General features: G+C 45.2%; 1 pseudogene; it reads left to right on the top strand.

Moving 5' to 3' along the window:
- Positions 1–5,149: 5,149 nt before the first annotated feature.
- LOC150009914 (solute carrier family 25 member 3 pseudogene) lies at positions 5,150–6,463 on the top strand (annotated as a pseudogene).
- Positions 6,464–7,576: the final 1,113 nt, after the last annotated feature.

The raw sequence follows: 7,576 nt of genomic DNA, 5'->3' as shown, positions 1-7,576 counted from the left end.
CAGTTTTTTTTTTTGTTTTTTTTTTCGGAGTAAAAACATCGCTTTTTTTTTTTTCCAAATTTTTTCTCCCAAATTTTTTCTCCCTTGTTCTTTCTTTCTTCTTATTTCTTTTCTTTCCTTCTTTCTTTTTTTTTTCAGATTTAATGTGTTTTATTGATTAAAATATTACATTTGTGCCAATTTCCCTTCCCTCTGCTCCCCTCCACCCGGTGGCCCCCCTCCCTCCAGTTGTCCCCCCCTTTTAGATTATGTCCATTAGTTGTGCATACAGTTCCTCCCAACCTCTCTCCGTCTATTCCATTCCCTCCTACCTTGATCCCCAATTCCTATATCATCTCCCTCCCTTTCCCCATTCCCCCTCCCTGTTGACCTCCCCCCGATATGCTTCCCGTACCCACAGTTCCTTTTCCACTCTCGTTGCCTATTTAGTTTGCCTTTGTTTCATCTCCCTAGCTTCTGTTTTTTTTTAAACCAGTCCCTTTAACATCTCATATAACAGTGGTTTGGATCTAATGAACTCTTTCAGTTTTATTTTGTCCTGGAAACACTTTCTCTGTCCTTCTATTCTGAATGACAATTTCGCTGGATAGAGTATTCGTGGTTGTAGGTTTTGGATTTTCATTACTTTGAATATTTCTTGCCAGTCTCTTCTTGCCTGTAGGGTTTCCCTTGAGAAGTCAGCTGATAGTCTAATTGGGACCCCTTTGTACATAATTCTTTTCTTCTCTCTTGCTGCTTTTAAGATTCTCTCTTTATCTTTAATTTTTGACATTTTGATTATAATGTGTCTTGGAGTGGTTCTCCCTGGGTCCAGTCTCTTGGGAACTCTCCTTGCTTCCTGGACCTGCAAGTCTATTCCCTTCCCCAAGTCTGGGAAGTTCTCCTTTATTATATTTTCACTCAAGTTTTCAAGTTCTAGTTCATCTTCCTCATTCTCTGGCAAACCAATGATTCTTATGTTGGGCCTTTTATAGCTGTCCCAGAGGTTTCTGATCCTTTCATTGTTGCTTCCCATTTCCTCTCGCTGCATTGGTTGACTGCTTGTTCCTTCTCCATATTCCAGTTTGTTGAAATGAACTCTGGATTTTATTTCCTTTCCTTCTGTCTCGTATGCGGTTTTGTTCCTTTCGTTATGAAAGTTTTTCGCTTCTTTCATATCTTTTTCCTGCTCTTTTGTGAATTCTGTAAGCCATCTGTTAACAATGGCCCAGAACTGAGCCTCTGACAGGTTTCTTATCTGTTCATCTGTCAGGTTCTCTATCTGATGTCTGGTGAGTTGTGTCACCAGGATTTCTATAGTTGTCTGCCTCATTTTGACAGATGCGTTTTGTTTTCTTGGGCCGGCTGTCGGGGACAGTGCCTGTGTACGCGTCACAAATCAGCGACCGGCCGGCGCCTGCCTGTCTGCAACCTATTTCGCAGCCCTGTGGTGCTTTCTTTGGGGGTGGGGGTCCAAGATGGATTCACACAGTTATTCAGCTAGGAGACCGGGGTCCGTCCTCCCGCCCCCCTGGGCCTCACTGTTCAAGGCGATGCGGCGGCCGCTCTCCCCAGCGCCGGAGTCACGCACCGGCAGGGGCTTGGCCGCAGCCGGGATTCCTCGCCAGGGTCGCGCACCGCCAGGGGCTTGACGGGTCCGGGATTCCTCGCCGCCCGCCGTTGTCCAGGTGCGACCGCAAACAGCACTGCCCTCTTTAACTCTTACCTGCCCAAATGGCACCGCTGGTTTATAACTTCATATGTTGGACTTCCGTGTAGTTTTATTTTCTGGAATTTCTAGTTATCCTTTGTTTTGAAGTAGTTGTATTCCTCTCTAGTTGTAGAGGGAGACCTAGCGTGTCCGTCTAAGCCTCCATCTTCTATAAAACCAGTTTTCTTTGTCTACCTTGCACACACATTCTCCTGGCTGGTGGTGCACCCGATTCTGCAGACTCGTGAATAAACACTTCGCTTTGCTGCTCAAGTCCTGTGTCACAGTTTTTATTGTGAGCATTTCTCACAATTTGGGGGCTCGTCCAGGATCCTCCACCTGTGTGTGGGAAGGGGCTCTGAGCTGAGGTGGGGAGACGTGTCCTACCCACTTTTGGGTGGCCTGCTCGACCCAGGGCCCACCCACCTCACAGTGTCCAGAAACGGACCCAAGACTTCTTGTTGGGACAGCAGTAGACAAATGCAGGGGTGAAACAAAAGCAAACACCGCGGTAACCAGGCAACCTCGTGCATGGGCCAAGGTAACAAAATTGGACTTAATTACTGCCTTGGTGGTTGGGCATCCTCGGAGATCGAATGTGTGTGTGTGTGGCTGAGGGCTGTGAGCAAGAAACTTCCAATATGGGGGTTGAGCTCACAGGTTTGTCTGCAATAAATCTCTAGTATGGAGGGTTGAGCACACAAGGCATGGACAAAAAAACATCCAATACGGGGGGTTGAGCAAATGGCGTTTCCGTATACAAGAAATCTCCAGTAAGGGGGGTTGAGTATACAGGGTGTGAGCAAGAAATTGCCAATACAGGGGATGAGCTCACAGGTTTATGTTCAAGAAATCTCCAGTATTGGGGGTTGAGGACACATCCAGATTCAGCCACAGCCACAGGAATCAACTGAGGATGGGAAATAAAAATTCTAAAGCTAGGAAAACTAAAGAATTAGGGAAAATATTAGAGAATTGGGGAGAAGATCCAGAATAAGAAAAAACAAAACAAAACAGGAAGTGGTAAAATATTGCTATCTCCTTTGGCCAAAGGAACCCAGTAAGGGGCAATCTGTTTTTGGGCCCTAATTTGGGTCCGATGAAACTTGGATTTGTCAAGCCCTGATCTTATATGTGAGTGATCAGATATCAGCTTCTAAGGAAGAGAAGGAATATGCTCTCTGCTGGTTACAACCTACCAGCAGGTCTACAGGTCTCTTCCCTGTAAAAGAAAAAGAAGATAAAGCCTGGGACCCTCTGTCCTGTCTCCCACCACCTTACGGCCCTGGCCAGCTGGCGGCCAACTGGGCACAGGCACCGTGGACAGACAGTACAAATTAATCAGGCCAGGGACACCTAACAGTTGCCCAACTGGTAGCCGTGCCCACGACACCCACAGCACTAGTGTGAACTTACTTTAGATTAAGAAAAGACCTGAACTTTCCCATTCCCTCAGAGCAGTCAATGTTTCCCCTTAGGGAGGTCCCCATGGGCCCAGGACAAACTGGATATGTCAAATGCTCCTTCAACAAGCACTGCAGTTAGAAACTTGAAGCATGATATGAAGCACTTCATAGAGGACCTCTTTGGATTGGCAGAACAAGTAGATCAGTTCCTTGGACCCAGCATATACATGTGGATGGAATTAATGTCTATACTAGACATCTTCAGTGGGGAAGAGAGGGGAATGATCAGATGGGCTGCTACGAGGATATGGGAAAGGGAACATCCTCCTGGTCAGGAAATTGTCCTGGCCGAGCATAAGTTTCCCAATATAGACCCTGAATGGGATAACAAGAGGCCAGAGGATAGGGCTCATGAGAGACCTTAGGAGCCTCATCATCAGGGGAATAAAAAAGTCCGTCCCACAAGCACAGAATATCTCCAAGTCATTTGAGATAGAGCAAGAAAGAGATAAAATCCATCAGCATTCCTACAGAAGCTCTGGGACCAGATGAGAAAGTATTCTGGTCAAAATCCAGAGAATGCTGAAGGGCAGGGACTCTTAAAAGCCACCGTTGTAACAGAAACTGGCCAGATATTTGTAAGAAAGTGCAGAAGGTAGATGAATGGGCCAGACATAACAATTGAAAAACTTCTCAGGAAAGCTCAGAAAGTGTATGTTAGAAGAGAGGAGGGGAAGCAGGAACTTCAAAAAAGCTGCAGGATATCTCTGCAAATCTAGGAACTTTTAGCTGCCAGATACTGAGTTTGAGTATAGTCCTTCACAGTGTGGAAAAGAACAAGGATTGGAAGTATGTTATGGTTAAATCTAAAGAAGTAAAGGGTATTTAGAAAGTTTGTGAATGTTGCAGAAGGTCTGTGGCAAGTCATAATGATCAAAAGGAAAGTTATGGAAGTTTTAAACCTGGGAAAAGGAAACCTCAGTTGCTTGTGTTCTGATTTTATAAAAGTGTATTTTGGTCTGTTCTGCCGTGGAATTCTCTGTATCTGTTTTTTGACCGATGAGACCTAGGAAAGGTCATTTGTAAACTGGTCGGTGAAAATTCTTTTTGCCACCCAGAACCCAGGAAGGGTCATTCAGTGCTGCTGAGTGCTCCAGCCTGGGCAAGTGAACATGTCTTTGCCAAGGGCACATCTCTCTAGGAGGCCAGTGGACATACTGGAGAGAGAGGCCCAGCTATCTGTGTTTTAAATTATTGCTCTGTTTATGCTCTAAAAGGAAAAATTGAGGTTTCCTAGGCAAAGTTAAAACTTCACATGAAAGAAATGGAACCAGGGAAAGGGTAAGGCATGAAAATGGAAAGGTTTCTTAGAAGTTTATAAAGGTTTTGAAAAGAAACTGTATGGAAGGTATAATGCATGGAAATGCAGTTTTGAAGAACAAGGATTTTCCTTCATGCCTTTATATTTTTCTTCCTACCTAAACCCTCCAGTATTTGGCATTCTAAAGAAGTAAGATATGACATAAGATTCCTTTACATAAAACTAATAAGACCAGTTGCTAATGGTGGTTTTGTCAGCTGAGGCTTTGACTGGGATGTCATGTCTGAAGGAGGCATGCCTCGGCTCTGGTTGCTACCAGAAAACCCTGAGGAATGGGAGTTGACTTTCAAGGCTAATGAAAGCCAAGGAGGAAAAAGCCTGATACACTGGTTGGTTGTGCGGTTAATCGCAATCTTTCTAGGGAAGTAACGAAGGTTGCTTTCCTGACAGATGGCTAGGAGGAACCTTAAGGCACAATGGAAAACCTGAAAGACTTGTAAAAAGCATGGGTTTTACAGGCAAGGCTAGATGGCAGGTGTGTGGCTCAGCTTCTGTGCCCAAGGGCAGACTGAAAGTCAACCTGAAGGTTCTTTGTGTGAGTTCCAGCAAAGCAGACTTAAAAGATTATATGTGATCAATTGCTGCTCTTGTTGTGTTTATGCAAATGAAAGGCTAAATTTAAACTGGACTTAAAGCAGTCCCTTTAATAATGAGGGTAATCTAGGTGAGCCGTAGCGTTCCCCAGGAGCGTTGGTGTGTTCGCCATCTTAGGGAGAATATGTTCTCGTCCGTGGCGCACCTGGCGCGGGCGAACCCGTTCAATGCACCCCATCTGCAGCTCGTGTACGATGGCCTCGCGGGCCCCAGCAGCAGCCCCGCCGCGCCGCCGGGCCCGCCCCGCCGCTCCCGCAACCTGGCAGCCTCCGCTGTGGAAGAGTACAGTTGTGAATATGGCTCCATGAAATTTTATGCACTGTGTGGCTTTGGTGGAGTCTTAAGTTGTGGTCTGACACACACTGCTGTCGTTCCTCTGGATTTAGTGAAATGCCGAATGCAGGTGGACCCCGAGAAGTACAAGGGCATATTTAATTGATTCTCCGTGACACTTAAAGGGGACGGTGTTCGTGGTTGGCCAAAGGATGGGCTCCAACTTTCATTGGCTACTCTATGCAGGGGCTCGGCAAGTTTGGCTTTTATGAAGTCTTCAAAATCTTCTATAGCAACATACTTGGAGAGGAGAACACTTACCTCTGGCGCACATCACTATATTTGGCTGCCTCTGCCAGTGCTGAATTCTTTGCTGACATTGCCCTGGCTCCTATGGAAGCTGCTAAGGTTCGCATTCAAACCCAACCAGGTTATGCCAACACTCTGAGGGAAGCAGCTCCCAAAATGTATAAGGAAGAAGGCTTAAACGCATTCTACAAGGGGGTTGCTCCTCTCTGGATGAGACAGATACCGTACACCACGATGAAGTTCGCTTGCTTTGAACGTACCGTTGAAGTATTGTACAAGTTTGTGGTTCCTAAGCCCCGAAGTGAATGTACAAAGGCAGAGCAGCTGGTTGTAACATTTGTGGCAGGTTACATAGCTGGAGTCTTCTGTGCGATTGTTTCTCACCCTGCTGATTCTGTGGTGTCTGTGTTGAATAAAGAGAAAGGTAGCACCGCTTCCCAGGTCCTGAAGAGACTTGGATTTAAAGGTGTATGGAAGGGACTCTTTGCTCGTATCATCATGATCGGCACTCTGCGCTACAGTGGTTCATCTATGACTCCGTGAAGGTCTACTTCAGGCTCCCTCGCCCTCCTCCACCCGAGATGCCAGAGTCTCTGAAGAAGAAGCTTGGGTTAACTCAGTAGATAAATCAAAGAAAATATGGACTGAATCTGCTTGTTGATCAGTGTTGAGGAAAAATGCTAAAGGAACTTTTATATATTTGACAGTGTAGGAAATTGTCTATTCCTGATATAATTACTGTAGTACTCTTGCCTAAGGCATGAGTTTCAAATTTGCTGTTGAAATAAACCCAACTGTTCACGAAAAAAAAAAAAATAATAATAATGAGGGTAATCTTAAGGAGAAAAACCATGATTTAAGGAAAATCACAATGCTCAGTGGTAGACTATAAACTAGTACAGCTAATTGTCTTTAAAAGTTTGTTTTCATTTAGAAGTTAAAACTAGGTTTGTAAAGTCATCAGAAATGTTAAATCTACAGGCAAGGAGGACCTGTCAAACTGCCACTGTTAAATATCATTCCAGCAAAAGCCCTGTGGCTGGATGTCTCTACAGTCTTACAGATTCAGAGGCTGGTTTGTGGGTTATGTTGTGTGAATTAACATGTATATTCTTCCTTCTCTTTCCATAGGGCATAAGCCTATAATCTCATTACCTGAGTAATTGTCTGTACATATAGACCTCACTTAAGAAGCCCATCTGCATCGCCACCTCCTAAGAGTCAATGGTTTGGCTGAACTAAGTGGTTAGATTGGTAAAGTGTGGGGCAGTCTTTGGGCTTCACTTTAAAACCACTTTCTCTTTTTCTGTCCCACAGCTTGGACGGAAAGGACCCAGAGTTCTGAGAAGGGGGAAATCCTAAAATATTCCCCTCAGTCCAAACTAAGTTTAGTACGCAAAAGGGCTTTGAACAGGTGTGACATGCCTTGCACACCTTCCTCCAAAGAAGCCAATCTTTTTCCTAATGTAGGACATTAAACATTAATCCCTGCCTGTTGTCATCTCATGGTTATAGTTTTAATTATGCCTTTTAACGCTGTTGCCAAATCTGTTGCCCCCAGAATATGACAAGGATACCAGTTTGCTTAGCAGTGCCAGCCCTTGGAAACTTAGCATGCCGCTGCCTGGGGACAGCCAACTGACCTGGACTTTACAAAATCCTTCCCCATGTGGGAAGGCCACCCTCCCCTCCTCACTCCCACTCTATTAGGGATTTCTAGACCCAAGGGTAGGTAGGACAATGGCCATGTCCAGCTTGAAGCAGCTAGAGGAGCACAAGACCTTCGCCTGTTGTCCTCTATAAGATTATAAAGAGTCTTAAGTTTGAGAGAGGGAATTGTTGCAGAGTAAGGTCCCCCCAAATTCCCCAGAGTCTGCAGTTGGAGGGTGGGGGAAGAGAACAGCCTTCAAGATGCCTTTGAAT

Source organism: Furipterus horrens, unplaced genomic scaffold (genome assembly GCF_987537825.1).
Source record: "Furipterus horrens unplaced genomic scaffold, mFurHor1.1.pri manual_scaffold_5, whole genome shotgun sequence".
NCBI lineage: Eukaryota > Metazoa > Chordata > Mammalia > Chiroptera > Furipteridae > Furipterus > Furipterus horrens.
The sequence above is the reverse complement of the archived record's forward strand: the minus strand, read 5'-3'. Positions and strand labels throughout refer to the sequence as shown.